This window comes from Lepus europaeus, chromosome 2 (assembly GCF_033115175.1).
Source record: "Lepus europaeus isolate LE1 chromosome 2, mLepTim1.pri, whole genome shotgun sequence".
Taxonomy (NCBI): domain Eukaryota; kingdom Metazoa; phylum Chordata; class Mammalia; order Lagomorpha; family Leporidae; genus Lepus; species Lepus europaeus.
The window spans coordinates 37863066-37886090 of NC_084828.1; positions in this window are offsets into that span (position 1 = coordinate 37863066).

Sequence of the window (23025 nt, forward strand, 5' to 3'; positions counted from 1 at the left end):
GAAGCCCTCTTTGCCACCATCAAAGTTCCTTGAAGAATGTGGTATCAAAGGAAGACTGCAAATACTATGAGCATTTAGGGACCTGGACCTGCATAGAACACACATCTCTCAGGTGTAAATTCAATCTATAAGAGTATTTTTTTATAATACCCAGAAAGCCTTGGAATTAAGCCATACCTGGAAGCCTCATTTCTCTTTTTCAGTATACAACTTATTTGTTCTATAAGACCTGTGTCAGTAATTGGCTTGCTGTTTATTGGGTGAGTGGATCAGTTTTGGGGTTGCTATAGCAATTCCTCCAACCATTTTGAGGGATAATTCATATAAATTCCACAGTGGAAAAATCCATAGTTAATTATGACCTTAATCGAAGTTACTTTTTTAAAAAAATGGAGATGTTATGGTTTAAACTAGAGCTAAGAAGTTCATGCTGCTAAAAAATGACATATTTTATCATGAAAATTCGCAGAGATTTTATTTTGTGAAATAAATCTTGAGGAATCCTAAAGTCATGTACTAGTGTAGTTGGCAGAAGCAGATTAGGTCTTGTTCCCATCTTTACAATAAATAAATTGAGCTGAAGTAACACATTTTCTGCCATGTGAAGAACCTGGTTTAGAGAATGCCTCTAATTTTCCCTTTGCTATTGCTCAACAGATTTTAAATAAGACCTCCAATCTACAATTTATATTCTCATTTGTTATGTTACTAACATGTTTAACTTCTGCTCATAGGATTTTCATGATATCTCTGGTAGATTCGAAGGTCTTGTGACCAAGCACATTTTGCTATCATGAGGAGTCATTTTTCTAGTTACAGCTATGCATTTTGATAACAAAAATTCAAAAGACATATGAAAAGTAAAAACTAAATTTAATTTTACAAACTGCCAATTATCTGGAATGGAGACTTTTTCAGAGAAGAAAGGTCTATTGAAGTGAGTCAATAAGTTATAGATGATACCTTATTTATTGCTTTTCTAACATTAGAAAATATTAATTCTCACAAAAAGGTCTGGCAGGATACATTTTTATCTTGACTGAGAAACACAAGCAAATGTAGGACTTCTTAACTGGACTTGTGTCACATTAAGAAGAAATAAATGGATTGACCTGGTGGATGTTCTACATGTCTCAGGGCATTAGATATTCAAGTTAAGAACAATTCCCTTCAGTGCCAATACCCTGCATGCAGTCAAGTTCCAAGGTCTTGTATTGGTACTCAGTCATAAACTTTTCATTGTCCATTTAGCATGAGAGCTATAAAACTCAATCACAAATTGGTAAAATCTCAAAATCTGGAGAGTCCTATCTTATATTTAAAAATCTTAATTTATTCCATAATTATAGCATAGGTTAAAAGTACCTAGAAAAAAAGAGAAAAAAACAACTTTATATAAACCTTTGGAATAAATTCCCATGTCAGAAAAATCCAAATATTGTATGCTATATTGCATGGTCTTAATCTATATAATTTCTCAAACAAACTGAGTTATAAGTTTAGCTACACTTATATCATAATTGCTGATGGAAATTTTTCCAGAACACATAAAATGTTTTAATTTCAGTAGTCTTGTCTTTTATTTTCCATGGAAATTAGTACTACATACTTATTGCCATATGGACTTTCAGTTAGTAATTGACCATATTTTAATATTATGTTGCAGGTCACCAAGCAGTAAGTAGATCTGAGGATTATTTATCCAAGTATTCAGGGATTTGGATTCATCCTATCCTGAACATCACTTGTAAGGACTTACACAAATAAATAAAGGTAAAAAAATGACACTTTGGTCATAGTACAGATATACTTGTCAACTACATACTTAGTTGTATTCTATGGAATGAATTATTCTGTCATTCAAGACCATGTGTCAACTAGGAATGGATATTGTTTACCCATGTAAGTAATTATTACATTTCGCTTGTATTTTTGTAGCTATACATGTATCATACCTGAGCAAGTTGAAATGAGAAATAGTAATTGTTCCTGTTGCCTACTCTAATACTAGATCAGCTGACAATTTATTATGAGTATGAAACACAAACTTGAAGTTTTATTTAGAAAGAAAACATAAAAAAAAGCATTTGTTTTATTTTTTAGGTAACTTTAGGTTGTTTTCCTGGAAATTCTTACACAGAAGTGCTTCATAATTGCAAGGTTTTTTTTAAACTTTTATTTAGTAAATATAATTTTCTAAAGTACAGTTTATGGATTACAATGGCTTACCCCCCCATAACTCCCCTCCCACCTGCACACCTCCCATCTCCCGTTCCCTCTCCCATTGCCATTCCATTCACATCAAGATTCATTTTCAATTATCTTTACATACAGAAGATCGATTTAGTATATATTAAGTACAGATTTCATCAGTTTGCACCCACACAGAACATAAAGTGTAAAATACTGTTTCAGTACTAGTTATAGCTTTAATTCACATTGGACAACACATTAAGGACAGAGATCCCACATGAGGAGTAAGTACACAGTGACTCCTGTTGTTGACTTAACAATTTGACACTCTTGTTTATGGCATCAGAAATCTCCCTAGGCTCTAGTCATGACTTGCCAAGGCTATGGAAGCCTTTTGAGTTCACTGACTTCAAAATTATTTAGACAAGGTCATAGTCAAAGTGAAAGTTCTCTCTTCCCTTCAGAGAAAGTTACCTCCTTCTTTAATGGCCCGTTCTTTCTACTGGGATCTCAGTCGCAGAGATTTTTTTTTTTTTTTTTTTTTGCCAGAGTGTCTTGGCTTTCCATGCCTAAAATACTCTCATGGGCTCTTCAGCCATATCCGAATGCCTTAAGGGCTGATTCTGAGGCCAGAGTGCTGTTTAGGACATCTGCCATTCTATGAGTCTGCTGTGTATCCTGCTTCCCTTGTTGGATCGTTCTCTCCCTTTTTTATTCTATTAGTTAGTATTCGCAGACACTATTCTTGTTTGTGTGATCCCTTTGACTCTTAGACCTACCAGTGTGATCAATTGTGAACTGAAATTGATAAATTGATCACTTGGACTAGTGAGATGACATTGGTACATGCAACCTGATGGGATTGTATTGGAATCCCCTGGCACATTTCTAACTCCACCATTTGGGGCAAATCCAATTGAGCATGTCTCAAATTTTTGGGACATAATTGCAAGTTGACTTTTCTTCCTTACTTGGAACTTCATAATGCCCAGTAGTGCCTTACCATCCACAGGGAGCTATGCATGAAAGGGAACTTATTGGTGTATTTGATCCTGTGGGGGAAAAAAAAACTTTTAAAATTTCCTTGGCTTTGTTTCTCTTCATTAGGGCTACCAAGGTATCCTACAAATCTAAAAAGGATAAGAGGACTCTCCTAGAAGGATTATTGTCTTCTCAATGTAAGCTCCCTTCAGTGTAAATGCGAAGTATTATCAGGGCAGTGCAACAAAAGGGCCCCCTTCATGGTAATTTCTTTTGCTTATAAGAAAATACAAATTCTTTTTTTTTAAACATTTATTTTATTTATTTGAAAGAGTTACAGAGAGAGGTAGAGCCAGGGAGAGAGAGAGAGAGGTCTTCCATATGCTCCCCAAATGACCGCAAGGGCCAGGGCTAAGCTGATTTAAAGCCAGGAGCCAGGAGCTTCTTATGGGTCTCACATGCAGGTGCAGGGGCCCAAGTTCTTGGGTCATCTTCCACTGTTTTTCCAGGATATAACAGAGGAAGTGGAGAAGGCGGGACTAGAACCTGCGCCCATATGGGATGCCAATGCTGTATGCCAGGGCTTTAACCTGCTGCTTCGTAGTGCTGGCTCCACAAACTCTTTATTGACAGTCCAATTATTTGAGATGGTTTGACCATGATCTCTTACAGCTTCCTTCAGCAAATTATACTAATACTATTCATACTGGAGTTGGAGTTGTGTATGTTTCTTAGTTAATGAGAGAGAGAGGGAGAGAGAGAGAGAGAGATAATGATATTTATGTGTGTTGGAAATTAGATATATGCCCATTTTAGAGTTCTATCTAATATCTTCTTCATAGGATGAGATTAATAGCCATTAACTTGTTTGGTAACTTGCTCTGATACAAGATAAAATTGGAGGGAATGGAGCTAGCCTTTCATCAAACTTGAATGCATTCTACAAAGCCAATGGTTGCCTGATTGTCAAATGCAAAAATCCTATGAATTGGATCTTAGTTTATGATAACAAAATATGAATACAGAATACTCCACATAGCATTTTCCTATTGACCATTCTTTACCAGATCAATATTTATGTGCTAAATGAAAAATATCAAAGGTTTTGAAATACTTTCTTGTAGTTATTATTTAAATATGATAGATTACTGGAAAACATGTCTGTGTTTCTGTGAACATTTTAAGGCAAACCAGAAGATGGCATATCGGTGATAAATATCATGCCATTATCTTCGTTTTTTTAAAAAATTTTATTTATGTTATGCAAGCTTCATGTATTTCATATACACAGATTTAAGAATATAGAGATACTCCTCCTGCCCACACTCCAACCCTTCTTTGTTCTCCATCTCACATTCCCACCCTTAATTTTTACAAAGATCTATTTTCAGCTTAATGATGGTATAGTTAACCCTACACTAATTAAAAGAGTTCCACAAATAGTATGAAGAGAGAAAATACTGTTCCTCAATATAAGAGACAGGGCGATGAACAATCATCAAATCTCAGATGTCTGTTTCACTTCAATACATTACATTTTAGGTACTTTATTAGTTAGCTTAGATTAGGGAACATATAGGATATCTGTCTTTTTTGTTACTGGCTTATTTCACTAAGTATAATCGTTGCTAGTTCTGTCCATCTTGTTGCAAAAGATAGGATTTCATTTAATTAGCAAATTTTCTTAGAAGATTTTTTAGTACTTACTTAATGATCATGCTGCACTTTGTTAAACAGAGTTTAAATACACAGCAATAACAGGAAAGTTCTCTTGTAAGGTGGATTTATTTATTTCAAAGGCAGAGATAACAGAGAGATAAGGGGAGACAGAGAGAGTGAGAGAGAGAGAGAGAGAAAGAGAGAGAATGTCTTCCATCTGCTGGTTCACTCCCCAAATGACTGCAATGGCTGGGGCTGGGCCAGGCTGAAGCCGGGAGCTTCTTTTCACGTCTACCTTGTGGGTATAGGGGCCCAGATACTTGGGCTGCCTTTTGCTGCTTTCAAGGTGCATTAGCAGGGAGCTGGGATTTGAACTGGCACCCATAAGTGGTACAGAAATGCAGGCAGAGCCTTAAGCTTCTATACCACAGCACCTGCCAGAGGAAAGTTTATTTTAAAATATCCAGCCTGGCAACTCAAAATAAATGAAAAAAAGCCCTAGGTACAAATTTTTCAGGGAATTTTCTCAGGAAACTTGCTTGTATAGGAAAATACTTGTTGAGTAGGAATATAGGAAAAAATATATTATTCTGATAACCATTTAAAAATAATTTAGTACTAAAAATTAAGCCATATTTTGTTCCTGGCACACACTACAATGTAATGTTAAATCTATCTAGAGCTTTCATCAAGAGATGCCAAAACAATTTGAAGTTTGGATGCATAATATTTAAGCATAGGAGATGGGAGCTGCCCACATTCCTTCCATTAGCATATATATTGAGAACACAACTGCATTTGGCTAACACAAGGGTTGACCACCAATTACAAGTTTCTTGGTTTCCATAGAGTCCTATGAGTGCATTTCATGTTGTCTTGGAAACAAAAGTGTCTATAAACACAATTGTTTACTCGTTTATATTGTGAGAGCAGCTATAGACATTTTCTTGGATTCTAAACTATACAAATTGTATGCTCATATTCTTATTACCATGGTAACAAAGTCAGGTGTCCATTCAACAAGATGAAAAACTTAAATCTTCATTTTTCAAAAGTAGACCCATATCTAACAGCAAATATATGTCTTTATTCTTTGTTCCTGCAATTCCTATAAACATAGGAAAGTAAAGTATGCATGTGACACCCTGGGATTCAAATATGTTCCATACATTTCACTTATTTTCAGAGCATATTAGTGCATTAAAATGATTGAATTACAGCCTGTAGATTGATTGATACATTATCACTTGATCATGTTCCTGTCTTAATTTTTTTCTGTGAAATATTAAGATCCTCTGTGTGTGTGTCTGTCCTCCTCTCTCTGAACTCTGCCTTGCAAATAATTAAAAACAAATAAATCATAAAAAAAAAGAGTTGAGAGAAGTACCGTTGTGACTTGGGAGGTTAAGCATCTGCCTGCGATAGGAGCATCCCATATGGGCCCCAGTTCAAGGTCCAGCTGCTCCACTTCTGATCCAGCTCCCCACTAATGCCCCTGGAAAAGCAGTGAAAGGTGGCCTAAGTACTTGGGCCCCTGCACCTACATGGGGCCTGGTCTGGCCCCAGACAATTGCAACTTTCTGGAAAATGAAAGAGCAGTTAGAATCCCTGCCCTGCCTCCCCTCTGCCCTCTCTTTCTCTCCTCCTCTCTCCAAGCTCTGCCTTTCAAATAAACCAAAAATAAATATTTATATAAGAAAAAATACTGATTCCCTAAAATAGAGAAAAATATAAATTATGTGAATCAATAAATAATAACCCTTTTAAATTGATATAAACAGCAATATCTTCCCCTGTTGCTATGTTTTAAATATGTACCCTCTCCAAAATTCACATTGAAATCTAACCACCATTGTAATAGTATTAATGTTAGGGGCTATTAGAAGATGATTAAGCCAGAGGGCTCTGCCATAATGGATGGACTTCTTTTTACTCAATGGTGAATTCAGGGCTCTTTTGCCCTGTCTCAATTGTCCTTATTTTTTCCTCTTAACACATCCTATTCTCTTTTATAATTATGCTATATATTTTAGTCATTCACAATATTTCTCCTTGCTATTTCATGTATTTTCATCATAGTTACATAAAATAGCTTTTTACCACTGACCCAAAAATTGGATTATTAATTTAATTCTTCTTATCAATGCCTTCCTATTATACCCATATTTCTAACAACTTCTATAATCTTTTGAATCTTATTGCTTTCCCCTCTTGTTATTTTTTCATAGTTTCTGGGCCATAACACTTTTATTATATTACCTGATAATCTTTTTGGTACATTTTTCTTTTCTATAAAATTAAATATAATCCAGATTTTCCTTTATTCTCTTTCTTCCATATTTTTACTGTAGTTCCTGACATTATAATGCACCTCCAAACATATTCCCAATTATTTCTCTAGTAACCTTATCTTCTCTTCACTTAAGTCACGTATGATTAAATGTCAGATAGGTATCTCATATTTAATATGACTGAAGTAGAGTTTTTAATTTGCAATACTCTTCAAAAGTTGTCCAGTCTTTCCTATCTTAATGTTTGCAACATTATGCATTCAACTGCTAAACCAACAGTCTATGTGTCATTCTTGTCATCTTCTTCCTCATTATTATCCACATCCAATTATCCAACGAATATTGTCATTTTCCCATTGATTTATGTTTCTACCCTCTCCTCTCTAACATTAATGGTACCGTATAAATCCTGATAATCTGAACGACTGAAACATTTCTCCAGTTAGTTTCCATACCTACCATTTTCTTTCTGTACAATTCAACCTCTGAAGAATAATCACAGAATTTTTATTACCCACCATCTGCTTGGTGAACATTTTACTAGAGACCCTCTGACTAATTTTGTCCTTCTAGAACACACAAATCCTTTCTTACTTTTGAGTTTCTGCCTTGATTTTCTTCAGCCTGAAGCATACTTTTCCTGCTCCTAGGAATAAGAAAATGTTTTCACATTTATCATTTTCCCATTTCTCTATTGAAATACCAGAAATTCCAATTTTCTACTTTTATCAGCCTATGAAATGCTATTTCCCAAAAACTTTTTAATATACTGCCTTTATTTTATTGAAAATATTTCTCATAGTCAGATTTTTAGTAACCTATTAATTTATCCTTTTTTTTCTTATAATACTGGTAAGATCTTTAAAGGAGGGACACTTGGTGTCTTATGCATTACAAATAGTTTCAGAATCTTTAAAAATGCCTATAAAATATTTAATATTTGTTGAATCATTGAATATTGAAAATCAGTGTTGAAGAGGCAACTGATTTCTAAATGACCTGATAAAGTCCATCAATAATTGAAGTTACACCTTATTTTGAACACTTTGAAATGTCTCTCTAGCTACAAATCTGTACTTTAGGCTTGGTTGATCATTAAGTTCACTCTCCCCACATTCATTGAAAATTTGAGTTCATGGCTCTTCTATGAGCACCAATTGATGTTTTTTTTTTTTTTTCCTTTTCCAAATATTGTCAGATTTCCTTCTGCAGTTCTGTGCATTGTCGTCCATATTCCAGTTTTCTTATGTAGTTAACACACTTCATGAATGAATATTCTTTTGTGTGTAACTTCTTAAATGTCTAAATTACTCACGTGGTATAGCTATAATAAATTTGATCACCTAAATATTCTTTCCACAGTCATCAATGAGGTGACTGTGACTTTGGGTACTTAACAGTGAATTTCTGGATACCTGTAAGTTTTTGTGTAGATAACTTTGCTTTTTCCTGCTTGATGCTTTCCCCGTCATCAGTCCAACAATCAGATGCTTCCAAATCTTACTTTACTTTTTTTTTTCCTTAATCATACTGGAAACAAGACCCCTGTCCCATGCACACACATACACATAAACACACACAAATGCAGCATTTACTGAATTTTTTAAAAAGTTTCATTATTATTTTTACAAATATAAAATATAGTTAACCACACCCATGGTGTAGTTTAAAAGGTATAGAAAAATACTATTACTTCAACACATTTTTCAGTTGACCTATCACAATGTCTAAAATATCAATATAAAGGCTTGATTTTGAAAAGGTGAAGAAGGAGGAACATGTTAAATATGTAAAGGTAAATTAGTAGACCACATTCAGCAATTAATGCTGGATGCTTGAGCATGAAAGGAAACATCAGGCATCTGTCATTCCTAATAAGCCATACCAAAGATTTACCCTAATTCTGCTTCCAACTAATTTAAATTTTTTTCACATTTACATTCAAAACATGACCCTTGTAAATATTAGCTATCCATTTTATTATTCAAGTTTAAATTAAATCCACACTGAACAGAAGTTTAAGAAATTATGCGGTCCTGGTTTTTCTAATTTTTAATAAAACTACATTATTTCTGTACAAGTTTAGCTACTAAAGAAATTTACATTTTTACTTTTTTAGATGTAGACAATTTCACTTGTGGATTTCAAGTTCTAAACATACCAGCAGATGCAGCCACGTGTTGTAAGCTTCTACCTAAAGCCTTCAGAATAAACAGTATTTTTTCATGAATTTATTTTGTTAGTTACAACAAACTGAACTTCTAACACTATACTGGCATTGTGAGACATTAGAAGAAAGAAAAAGAAACACTTGGAACCAAACGAACTGATTAAAGCTAACTAAAGAGATTTTAGTCTCCAAAATCTGCCTGAGGGAAAACTATAGTGTTCTCACAAAACTCCAAGTAAAATCACATTCTGCCATCTCCCAAACACATGGTAAAATATATCATTATTGACTTGCATTGTTTAGATTTTCACAATCTGTGGTGTCCATGGGGTTTGAAAAAAATTGCTCAATAACAATTCATACTTACTCTATAGTCTGGGGATGGAGGGCAAATTTCCATCCGGACCCATAAATTAGCCGATTCCTGTTGTGTAGACCAAACCCCTTGTTCATATTGTAAAACCTTAGAAATAAAAATAATTTTAACATATTGAATTACAATTTTTTTGCAATTTGCTGTTGTTTCTTTTGCTGCTTGACAATATATACAAGTAGATATTTACTTATATAATGCTATTTTTCTAATGTCTAAAAGTTTCCAGGAATTTCAGCCTTTAAAACCAAAAAACCTCTGAAAAACAATCTCAGGTGATTTTATTCTAAACTATTCAATATAGTCACAATTTAATAGCTATATTAGTACGAACCATGTAACTCATTATAGTGAGCTTTAACTGAACAAATAAAACATGACAGGAAAGACTTTGCAAAGCTGAATTTGACTTCCAAATCATCTAATAAGATTTGTCTCTGGAAAAACAATGTTCATTTGAAGTAGTCATTTCACATTGTTTTATTAGTTAATTCGATTTTTAGGAGCAATTGATTGATGATCGTAAGAATTGTTTAGCAAAAAGATTAAAATTTAAGTTGAATACTTTATTCTTTATCCTCTAAAGTAAAAGCATTCCTTGTGTAAATGATTTGTTTAAATTCTGTAATTTTAACATTTCAGTGATAATGATCTGACTAATGTAATAATGTAATTAGATAATATATATTCATATTCCTTGAAATATACAAGCTATGTTTTTACCACATCTCTCTTCATGATATATCAAAATTCCTATCCCTCCCATTACTAAGAACCTTATACTATATAGGTGTAGGTACCATTGTACATTGTAACCCAGCACCAGCAACACACTTACCAAGTATTGATGACATATTGTATGATGAATATTTTCTTATTTCTTTTTTCAGTAAGAGATTTCAAAATTAGTATTTGCCATTATTTTCAGTGAGTAGTAAGTCGTTTTTAGTTGCTATTTAATTCTAGATTAGAAGTAGAAATTTTGGGGCTATATATAACAAGAATATAAACTCAAAGTAAGTTAAACAAAGGGAATACTTACTGCATGCTCTTTGTAGAAATCCAAGTTGGTACCGCAGCTGTGGCATAGTGGTAAAGCTGCCACCTTAAGTGCCATCATCTCATATAGAGGCTGGTTTGAGTCCCAGCTGCTCCACTTCTGATCCAGCTCTCAGATATGGCCTGGGAAAGCAGTAGAAGATGGCTTATGTCCTTGGGCCCCTGCACCCACATGGGAGACCAGGAAGAACCTCCAATCTCCTGGCTTTGGATTGTCTCAGCTACGACCATTGCGGACATTTGGGGAGTGAACTAACAGATAGAATCCCTCTCTCTCTCTTTCTCTGCCTCTCCCAGTCTGTAATTCTGCTTTTCAAATAAATAAATAAATCTTTTTTTAAAGAAATCCATCTTTCAGGCGAGTTCGGATTTGTCAGCTCAAACCCTTTATCTGTAGCATAGTTTGCAAATATTTTTTCCCATTCTGTCGGTTGCCCCTTCACTCTCCTGACTGTTTCTTTTGCAGTACAGAAACTTCTCAGTTTGATGTAATCCCAATAGTTAACTTTGGCTTTGACTGCCTGAGCCTGCCGGGTCTTTTCTAGGAAGTCTTTGCCGGTCCCAATATCTAGCAGGGTTTCTCCAATGCTCTCTAATAATTTGGTGGTGTCAGGTCGTAGATTTAAGTCTTTAATGCATGTTGAGTGAATTTTTGTGTAAGGTGAAAGGTAGGGATCTTGCTTCATGATTCTGCATGTGGAAATCCAATTTTCCCAGCACCATTTATTGAATAGACTGTCCTTACTCCAGGGATTGGTTTGGATCCTTGATCAAATATGAGTTGGATGTAGATGTTTTGATTGATGTCTGGTGTTCTATTCTGTTCCATTGGTCTATCCATCTGTTTCTGTACCAGTACAATGCTGTTTTGATAACAACTGCCCTGTAGTATGTCCTGAAATCTGGTATTGTGATGCCTCCGGCCTTGTTTTTACTGTACAAGATTGCTTTAGCAATTTGAGGTTTCCTGTGTCTCCATATGAATTTCAGCATTATTTTTTCCAGATCTGAGAAGAATGTCTTCGGTATTTTGATTGGTATTGCATTGAATCTGTAAATTGCTTTTGGGAGAATGGACATTTTGATGATATTGATTCTTTCAATCCGTGAGCATGGAAGATTTCTCCATTTTTTGGTATCCTCTTCTATTTCTTTCTTTAAGGTTTTGTAGTTTTCATCATAGAGATCTTTAACATCCTTGGTTAAGTTTATTCCAAGATATTTGATTGTTTTTGTAGCTATTGTGAATGGAATTGATCTTAGCAGTTCCTCCTCAGCCGTGGCATTGCCTGTGTATACAAAGGCTGTTGATTTTTATGCGTTGATTTTATATCCTGCTACTTTGCCAAAGTCTTCTATGAGTTCCAATAGTCTCTTAGGAGAGTTCTTTGGATCCCCTAAATAAAGAGTCATATCATCTGCGAAGAGGGATAGTTTGAGTTCCTCCTTCCCAATTTGTATCCCTTTAATTTCTTTTTCTTGCCTAATAGCTCTTGCTAAAACTTCCAGAACTATATTGAATAGCAGTGGTGAGAGTGGGCATCCCTGTCTGGTACCAGATCTCAGTGGAATTGCTTCCAACTTTTCCCCATTTAATAGGATGCTTGCCGTGGGTTTTTCATATATTGCTTTGATTGTATTGAGGAATGTTCCTTCTATACCCAGTTTGCTTAGAGTTTTCATCATGAAAGGGTGTTGTATTTTATCAAATGCTTTCTCTGCGTCTATTGAGGGAATCATATGGTTTTTCTTCTGCAGCCTGTTAATGTGGTGTATCACATTGATTGTTTTGCGAACATTGAACCTTCCCTGCATACCAGGGATAAATCCCACTTGGTTTGGGTGGATGATCTTTCTGATGTGTTGTTGTATTCTATTGGCCAGAATTTTATTGAGTATTTTTGCATCTATGTTCATCAGGGATATTGGTCTGTAATTCTCTTTCAATGCTGCATGTTTTTCTGGCTTAGGGATTAAGGTGATGCTGGCTTCATAGAAAGAATTTGGGAGGATTCCATCTTTTTCAATTGTTCTGAATAGTTTGAGGAGAAATGGAGTTAATTCTTCTTTAAATGTCTGGTAGAATTCAGCAGTGAATCCATCTGGTCCTGAGCTTTTCTTTGTTGGGTGGGCCTTTATTACTGCTTCAATTTCTGTGTCAGTTATGGGTCTGTTTAGGTTTTCTATGTCTTCCTGGCTCAATTTAGGGAGGTTGTATGTGTCTAAGAATCTGTCCATTTCGGGTAGATTTCCCTGTTTGCTGGCATACAAGTCCTTGTAGTAATTTCTGATGATTCTTTTTATTTCTGTGGCGTCTGTTGTTACGTTTCCTTTTTCATCTCTGATTTTATTGATTTGCATCTTTTCTCTTCTTTTTTTAGTGAGTTGGGCCAATGGGGTGTCAATTTTGTTTATTTTTTCAGAAAATTTTTGATTTCTCTATTAATTTCTTCTATGACCCATTGTACATTCAGGAGCATTTTGTTCAATCTCCATGTGTTTGCACGTGCTCTTGGGATTCCTGAGTTGCTAATTTCAAACTTCATTCTTTATGGTCTGAGAAGCTGCATTGTATGATTCTAATTCTTTTGAATTTGCTGAGACTGGCTGGTGCCATGGCAAAATAGGCTAATCCTCTGCCTGCAGCACTGGCATACTAGGTTCTAGTCCCCATTGGGGCGCCGGATTCTGTCCCAGTTGCCCCTCTTCCAGGGCAGCTCTCTCTGTGGCCCGGGAGTGCAGTGGAGGATGGCCCAAGTCCTTGAGCCTTGCACCCCAAGGGAGACCAGGATAAGCACCTGGCTCCTGCCTTTGGATCAGCATGGTGCGGTGGTCACAGCGTGCCAGCAGCAGCGGCCATTAGGGGGTGAATCAACGGCAAAGGAAGACCTTTCTCTCTGTCTCTCTCTCTCTCACTGTCCACTCTGCCTGTCAAAAAAATTAAAAAATAAACAATAAAAATAAAAATAAAAAATGAATTTGCTAAGACTTGCTTTATTGCCTAGTATGTGGTCAATCCTAGAGAAGGTTCCATGTACTGCTGAGAAGAATGTAAATGCTTTCTGTGTAGGATGGAAAATTCTGTAGATATCGGTTAGATCCATTTGAGCTACAGTGTCATTTAAATCTACTGTCTCCTTGTTGATCTTCTGTGCTGTTCATCTGTCTATTTCTGAGAGTTGAGTATTGAAGTCTAAGTCTCCCTTTAAGTCCCTTAACAAACTTTTAAATAAACTGGTGCTGTGTAATTAGGTGCATATACATTGATAATCGTTATATCTTCCTGTTGAATTGATCCCTTAATCATTATATAGTGCCCCTTTTTGTCTCTCTTAACAGTTTTTGTGTTAATGTTTATGTTGTCCAATATTAAGATGGCTACACTCGCTCTTTTTGCATTTCTGTTGGCATGGTATATCTTTTTCCAGCCTTTCACTTTCAGTCTGTATGCATCTTTGTTGGAAAGATGTGTTTCTTGTAAGCAGCAAATAGATGGGTTTGTACCTTAACACAATCAGCCAACCTGTGTCTTTTAACTGGACAGTTCAGGCCATTAACGTTCCGTGTGACTATTGATAAGTTGTAACTTTGCTCTGCCATTTGCCAAAGATATTTTCTAATATATGATTTGAGATTCCTGTGATCTTTTGCTGTGAGGTTTGCTTCCTTTATTTTCTTTCATATTGGTGACCGTGTTTCTGTGTTTCTGTGTGTAACACATCTTTAAGCATCTTTTGCAGGGCTGGACGAGTGGCAACAAATTCTTTCAGTTTCTGTTTGCTGTGAAAGGTCTTTATTTCACCTTCATTCACAAATGAGAGCTTTGCAGGATATAATATTCTGGGTTGGCAGTTTTTCTCTCTTAGTACCTGGGCTATGTCTCGCCATTCCCTCCTAGCTTGTAGGGTTTCTGATGAGAAATCTGCTGTGAGTCTAATTGGAGATCCTCTGAGAGTAATCTGACATTTCTCTCTTGCACATTTTAGAATCTTTTCTTTATGATTCACTGTTTTGAATTTGATTACAACGTGTCGTGGTGAGGATCTCTTTTGGTCATGTTTACTAGGGGTTCTATGAGCTTCCTGTACTAGGATGTTTCTATCCTTCTCCAAACCCGGGAAGTTCTCTGCAAGTATCTCACCTAAAAGGCCTTCTAATCCTTTCTCTCTCTACATGCCTTCTGGAACTCCTAGAACCCGAATGTTGGGTTTTTTAATAGTGTCCTGCAGATTCCCAACAACATTTTTTAGATTTCTAATTTCCTCTTCTTTTCTTTGGTTTGACTGTATACTTTCCTGTGCTCTGTCTTCTAAGTCTGATATTCTCTCTTCTGTTTCACTGTTTTTTTTTTTTAACTTTTATTTAATGAATATAAATTTCCAAAGTACAGCTTATGGATTACAATGGCTTCCCCCCTCCTATAACTTCACTCCCACCCGCAACCCTCCCCTTTCCTGCTCCCTCTCCCCTTCCATTCACATCAAGATTCATTTTCAATTCTCTTCATATACAGAAGATCAGTTTAGTATATATTAAGTAAAGATTTCAACAGTTTGCCCCCACATAGCAATACAAAGTGAAAAATACTGTTGGAGTACTAGTTATAGCATTAAATAACAGTGTACAGCACACTAAAGACAGAAATCCTACATGATATTTTTTAAAAATTAATTAATTTTCTATGCCATTTCCAATTTAACACCAGGTTTTTGTTTTTGTTTTTCATTTCCAATTATCTTTATATACAGAAGATCAATTCTGTATATACTTAGTGAACATTTCATGATTTTGCACCACACAGAAACAGAAAGTGTAAAAATACTGTTTCAGTACTAGTTATAGCATTACTGCACATTAGATAACACATTAAGGACAGATCCCACATGAGATCTAAGTACACAGTGACTCCTGTTGCTGACTTGACAATTTGACACTCTTGTTTATGGCATCAATAATCTCCCTAGGCTCTAGTCGTGAGTTGCCAAGGCTATGGAAGCCTTTAGAGTTTGCCGACTTTGATCTTATTCCGATAGGGTCCTAGCCAAAGTGGAAGTTCTCTCCTCCCTTCAGAGAAAGGTACCTCCATCTTTGATGGCCCCGTTCTTTCCACTGGGATCTCACTTGCAGAGATCTTTCATTTAGGTGTTTGTCATTTGATCTATTGAGTTCTTCATTTCATTTTGATTTCTCTTCACTATCACACTTTCCTGTTCTACTAGTTTCTGCGTTTCATTTTGATTCCTCCTTAAGATTTCATTTTCTCAAATGAGATTTTCTATCCTGTCCAGTAAGGAATTCTGTAGCTCAAACATTTGTTTTTGAAAACTTCTAATTGTTCTTATCATAAATTTTTTGAAATCCGTATCTTGCATTTCTTCCATCTCATCATCTTCATAATCTTGGCTAAATGTTTATTTATGTCAAACACAGAGAGGAAAGGCAAGATAGAATGAAATTGAGAGATGGCCAGTGGTGTGGTCCAGTGGGAAAACCCACTGCCTGTGGTGCTGGCATCTATACTAGCACTGGTTCAAATCCTGGCTGATCTACCTCTGATCCAGTTCACTGCTAATATGCCTTGGAAACAGCAGAAGATGGCCTAAGTGCTTGGGCCCCTGCACCTGTATGGGAGACCAGGAAAAAGCTTCTGGCTCCTGGCTTAGGATCTGTCCAGCCCTGGTAATTGCAGCCATTTAGGGAGTGAACCAGCAGATGGAAAGCTTTCTCTCTGTCTCTCTCTCTCTCTCTCCCCCCAACCTTTCTACCTTTTAAATAAAATATAAATAAATATTTTTAAAAATATAGATACCGATTTGTAGAGAGAGAAATATAGAGAGATAGATATCTTCCATTTGCTGGTTCACACTCCAAATGGCTGTATTAGCCCTAGAGAGTCAGGGTGAAACCAAGAGCTAGCAGCTCCATCCTGGTCTTCCACAAGGGTGGCAAGGACCAAGCACTTTAGCCATCTTCTACAGCCTTCTCAAGTTCATTAGCAGGAAGTTGGTTTGGAAGCAGAGCAATGGGAACTCAAACCAGCACTCTGATATGGAATATTGGCATCATTCGCAGTGACTTAATCTACTGCGCCACTACACAGGCCACTAAAAAACAACAATGAATCATGGAGTATGCCTATGGTCATATTTAAAAAGAATATTAAATAATACTAATGGTTAGTTTGACCAAATAACAGATACTCTGTTAAATATTACGGCTAGTCCCTGGAATGGCCACATTGAAAAAGAAAACTTAAATAATATCCCTCTTCAGCCATTGTGGCCATTTAGGGAGTGAACCAGCAGATGGAAGATTCTCTCTCTCTGTCTCTGTCTCTCTCTCCCTCTCTCTCTCTTTCTGTAACTGCCTTTCAAATGAATAAATAAAGCTTTAAAAAATTCAGACTTTCATGATTCATCCACAAAACAAATGAATTTATTTCATGACACAAATAGTTTTATTCCCACCTTCTTCATCCTTCTCTAATGGACCAAACCATGGCTTTGGTTAGGAAGGTAAAAACCTCAATCATTTACTTTCCTCAGATAAGGATCAGCTAGGTATAGGATGCACACTCAGGAAATATTGTCACAGTAATTTTTAACACATTTTATTGAGGAGTTGTTGCAACATAATAAGCTCCATATATTAAAAGCAAAAACTCTGGAGCAGGCATTTGGTTCAGCCATTAGGCCACTTCTTGGATAACCCATCCCATATCACAATGTCTAGTTTATGTCTATGTATCTCCTCTTCCAATTCAGTTTCCTACTGATGTGCACCATGGGAGATAGCAGATATTAGTTCAAATATTTGAGTTCCTGTCACCCAAGTGGGAGATCTGAACTGAGTTCCTGGGTACTAACTTCCACATGGCTCAACTCTGGCTATTGTGAACATTGTGGGAGTGAACCAATGAATGGGAGATCTTTCTCTGTCTCTCACTGCCACTCTGTCTGCCTTACATGTAAGATGAAAATAAATACAAAATTTTATGAAGAATTCTTTCTTTTTAAATAATTTAATTGTTAAATATTAGAAGAAGCATATACATATATCTTAGAATATTATTCAATATGCAAGCAGATTGCCAGATATCAACAATGAGTCTATTATTTCACTTCTATTTAACAAAAGATTCCAAATGATCCACTTAATTTATTTTAATGGCATGATTTCCGGGCTCTTTATGGGTATCTATTTAAATTTAATAAAGGAAAATTTTATATTGCTATAAAAGATGTGATCATAACCTTCACTTGCAAAGTTAATATTATAACTTCTATATAGTACATTTTATATACCAGTTGAGAAATTATGATCTATTGTTGTCTGAGCAACCTTTCCAAAATAAAATAATGACCCAAATGAACTTAGCTACAATATTTATTGCCTGCATTTATTTCTGAGATAAAGTAAATTGCTCTGGTTTGACTTGTTTTGTAAAAACATCTTATTACTAAGTTTGCAAGACCTTAATCAAAATATTTTTTAATCAGGTCATTTTGATTGAAGAATAACCCTAATAAATGTGAAAGCTATCAAATAATTATTTTAATAATATTAAAGAAATTTGAATCTAAAATGTTTAAAAAGAAGGCACATGAAAACAGCTCCAGTAGTGGCAAAAGGATAATACTAAGCTCAGGTGTTATTTTATTTTTAAAATTACATGGATATAAATTTGAACCTCCAGAGACGTGGTTATTCTAAGTTTTTAAAGTTTTTCAAATCAAATCCTTTCCTCAAAAATCAGTTTAGTGAATACATGTAGGAGGAAATATTATGAAATAAAGAATAGTTATAATTTTGTTACATTGAAGTACACTTTATATTCTAAAACTAATATGTATTTTTTCACATTTTTATGTTATGACATTTAAAATTACATTATACCTGTGCTGATGTTAAACCATAAATGTGTGAGGTAGAAATGAAAGAAATATAGTTAGCTTTTTCCACTTTAAGTAAGTAACATGGTTTGCTTTATATCTAGGATATATTTCTGATAGAATCATGTTTTCACTCTAATCTTTTGAACCAGCTCTAAAATATCGACTTTATACAGCAACACACATCAATTTTAAATGAGTAGGAAATAAAATAAGTGGTTTTTCTCAAGTGCATATTTATTTTACCAAATTGTTGCAAATAGACATAAAATGCTCCAGAAGTATACATTAGAAAAAAATATCAAGTATATATTTTTGTGTGTTAAATTATCTTCAATTAATTCATACAATATAGTGTAGGATCTGAGTATGATTTCTCTAATATTAAGACTCAATTGATCAAATAAGAATAAAGTAAAAATATAACAAAGCAGCAAAACATATATATATATATACTTATATACCTGTATGTATATTTGCATGTGTGTGTTCTGACGCTAAAAGAGATAAATTTAAAAAATTGACTTGTGACACAATGCTTCTAATAAACTCATCTTGAATCAATTATTTATAGAATTTTCCTTCTAATGATATGATGCGTAATACTACCTGTACTCAAATTATTTTGTTTTAAGAAGTTGAAAATATTAATAATTTTATCCTGAACATATGTGTGTGTGCATGTATGTGTGTGGTCCAGTCATGAACTTAAGAATTTTGAGAAAAAAAAACTTAAAATGATTTAGGGGCCGGCACTGTGGCATAGTGGTTAAGGCTGTTGCCTACAGTGCCAGCATCCCATATGGGCACTGGTTCATGTCCTGGCTGCTCCACTTTCAATCCAGCTCTCTGCTGTGGCCTGGAAGGGTGGTTGAGGAATGGCCCAAGTTCTTGGGCCCCTGCATGCATGTAGGTAGGCCCAGAGGAAGATCCTGGCTCCTGGTTTTGGATCGGAACAGGTCTAGCCATTGTGGCCACTTGAGGAGTGAACCAGTGGATGGAAGACCTCTCTTTGTCTCTGCCAGTCCTCTCTCTGTGTAGCTCTGACTTCAGGTAAATAAATAAATCTTTTTTTTTTTTTTATTTGACAGGTAGAGCTATAGACAGTGAGAGAGAGAAAAACAGAGAGAAAGGTCTTCCTTCCGTTGGTTCACTCCCTAAATGGTTGCTATGCCCGGCTCTGCGCCAGATGCTTCCTCCTGGTCTCCCATGCGGGTGCAGGGACCCAAGCACTTGGGCCATCCTCCACTGCCCTCCTGGGCCACAGCAGAGAGCTGGACTGGAAGAGGAGCAACCGAGACTAGAACCTGGCACCCATATGGGATGCTGGTGCCACAGGCGGAGGATTAACCAAGTGAGCCACAGCGCTGGCCCCTATAAATAAATCTTAAAAAAAATGCTATAGCAATGTTAGCGACCAGTCTTGAGATAGAAATTCATTGAAATACATCTCTTCAGAAAACTATAAAATTAAATAATATATTTACATCTACACCTAAAGACTGTGGCACAAATCTGTGCAATATTATTTTAAATAAATAATCTACTTTATGAGCATATGCCTTAGCAAAGAAATACCCTTTTAAAAATTATGTAAATGGTGCCGAAGAGTTAGATAATACAGTCTTTTCATTCGTCATGCTCTGCTTGTTGTGTTGGGAAGAATGAGTTACTCAGAAGTTTCTATTTGTGGAAAAAGTTTTTATTCTCACATTTTTTTTCTTTGTTTCTCCTCTTCCTCCTTCTTCTGCTTTTTCTTTTCCTTCCTTCCTTTCCTGCTCCTTTTTCTTTCTTTTATTTGTATTACTGGAGGACCGTGATGTTTCAATATTATATAGCTGCTTAATAACATCTAAAGCAATATTATGCTGTAAAATATTAAACACGTTAATTTTGATAAACCTGTAGTACCTACAGATCTTCCAATTATTTGTCAATCATATAATTTTCAAAAGTTATGTTTTTATATAAAATCAGCCTTCTCAAAAGTAGATATTCACTGTGAAAATTATCTTAAAATTATGAAATTATAAAAACTATCTTAAAATTATATTATTTCAGGAAGTTTTGCCTATTATTTAAGCTTTTTCAGGACAACAAAATACTCTGTTTATCCTGGTAGTAGTTTTATGAATTATATGATGTATAGTAGATCTTTTGGACTCCAAAGATCTTTAATATGTAAAACTAGAAACCATGGTGTGTGTAAAGCTATCTTTGTAAAACCAATATGAATGTAAAATTCTGAAACAGTGATTTCCTCACTACGAAGTCTGCTTGCAGCAGCTTTGTAGAGAGTAATAGAAAATAAGAGATGGAAGATGAGTGGAATAAATCAGACAAAATTATTAAAGAAATAATGTTACCAGATATTACTTGAATGCATGTGTAACATAAAATTCTAACAAGTTACATTATATGAAGGTTTCACTTAACTGAAGCAAATCAGTACCTTCAAAACACATCAAAACAGTTTTCCTAGAGAGCTCTTAGCATAAATAAGAAACAAGTTAAAACTTAGATGCTGAAGATTTTCATTAAAATATGGTATTCTCCTAAATTAATAAATATTTCATCAATTTACAACAGGGAAGTTGTAAATTTATGATTTTCTAACTTATCCAAATATTTATTTATAGATGGACAGAGAAAGACAAAGAGATCAAGACACAATGAGATCTCCTACCCACTGGTTCACTCCCCAGATGTCCACAATAGCTGGGGGTAGGCCAAGCCAAAACCCAGAGTCTGGAACACGTTCTGAATCTCTGATGAGCCATTTGAGCCAAGAACTAGCCTCCTTGCCTTCTAAGGTGTGCAATAACAGGAATCTGGAATCAGTATCTGAGTTAGAACTTGAACCCAGGCAGGCTGATTTGGGGTGCAGGTACACCAGGATATGTTAAAACGATTGTGCCTAATGTCTGCCTATGTTTTCATTTTCAAAATAATATATTCATAGTGTTACTTCAACCAAAAAATTTCAATATAGCAATTGTTTCTACTTACTGATTTTTTTGGATCATAAATTGTAATGAATTCATTATTGAATACCAGATATGCAAATCAGGTTAGAGCTCTGAATTTTTTCATGTAAAGGTCAAAGTCTGGTCTAAATGTTGGTCTAAATGAATATGTAAAATTAAGGGTGACAACTAGATTGCATTTATAGTGGCAATGAGAACGTAATCCTTTAGATGTTTTGTTAAGGAAAAGAAAATATGATTCTTTGAAGACTTTGTGGTCTCAAGTAGCTAAATAAATCAGGATTCTCTGTTTACCAAATGGAATTATATGCATATTAGGGAATAAATCTGAAATGTTAGCTATAGTAATGAGTATATCCAAACAACATCAATATTTCATTCACTAATAGTAACGTATACTGCGAGACAGGTTGCAATGTGTTTGCAGAGGCATTCAGACAAGAAAATCAGACATGTACGTTTATTTTGCAGAACAGGATGCACTAATTATGCTGAGACATTGTGTTTCATATCTCTCTGAGCCTATAAATCTAGGTCGAAAAATGAAGACTGGATTTTGATAGGCTATTATTGGAATTAATAGAGTTGCAGAATACAGTGTTGATGCAATCCTTTGTAAATAAAATCAATTTTCCCATCCAAAAGGAAAATGTATTTGTTTTTTATTCATTTTAGCCTGTTGTGAGTTTTGTTTTAAATGATTTTGTAATATACACTTTAAGAAAGATCTAGAAGAAAATGTTCTGAATATTTTAACCATAAAGAATGACAAATGTTGGAGGAAATAGATATGCTCACTCTAATTTTAACCTTATAAAATATATAGATGTATTGAAACAACACAATGCCACAGAAATATTTGCAATTTTAATTTATCAGTTAGAGTTAAAAATTAATAATGCCATTGTACGTAATATAAATAACTTAATGCCTTTAGGAAATTTAGGTAAGGCTTTAAATAAAGCCTATTCATTTACACATCATAGCACATAATGTTTGGATGATTTACTGAAGCTGGAAGTGGACACAACTCTCCTTGTTTTGTAAACAGATTTTTAAAAAAATATTTATTGTGTTTATTTGAAAGACAGAGCCACAGAGAGAGGTAGAGACAGAGAGAGAGGTCTTCCATCCGCTGGTTCTCTCCCCAGATGACGGCAACAGCAAGGACCCAGGAGATTCCTCCAGGTCTCCCACATGCGAGCAGGGTCCCAAGGACTTGGGCCATCCTCCACCAGTATTCCAGGCCTTAGCAGAGAGCTGGATCAGAAGGGGAGCAGCTGGGACTAGAAATGGCACCCATATGGGATGCCAGCGCTTCAGGCCAGGACATTAACCCGCTGCACCACAACGCCGGTCCCTGGAAAGAGAAATTTTAAAAAATCAGACTTCACCCATCATTATAGAGGTATGAATGTTC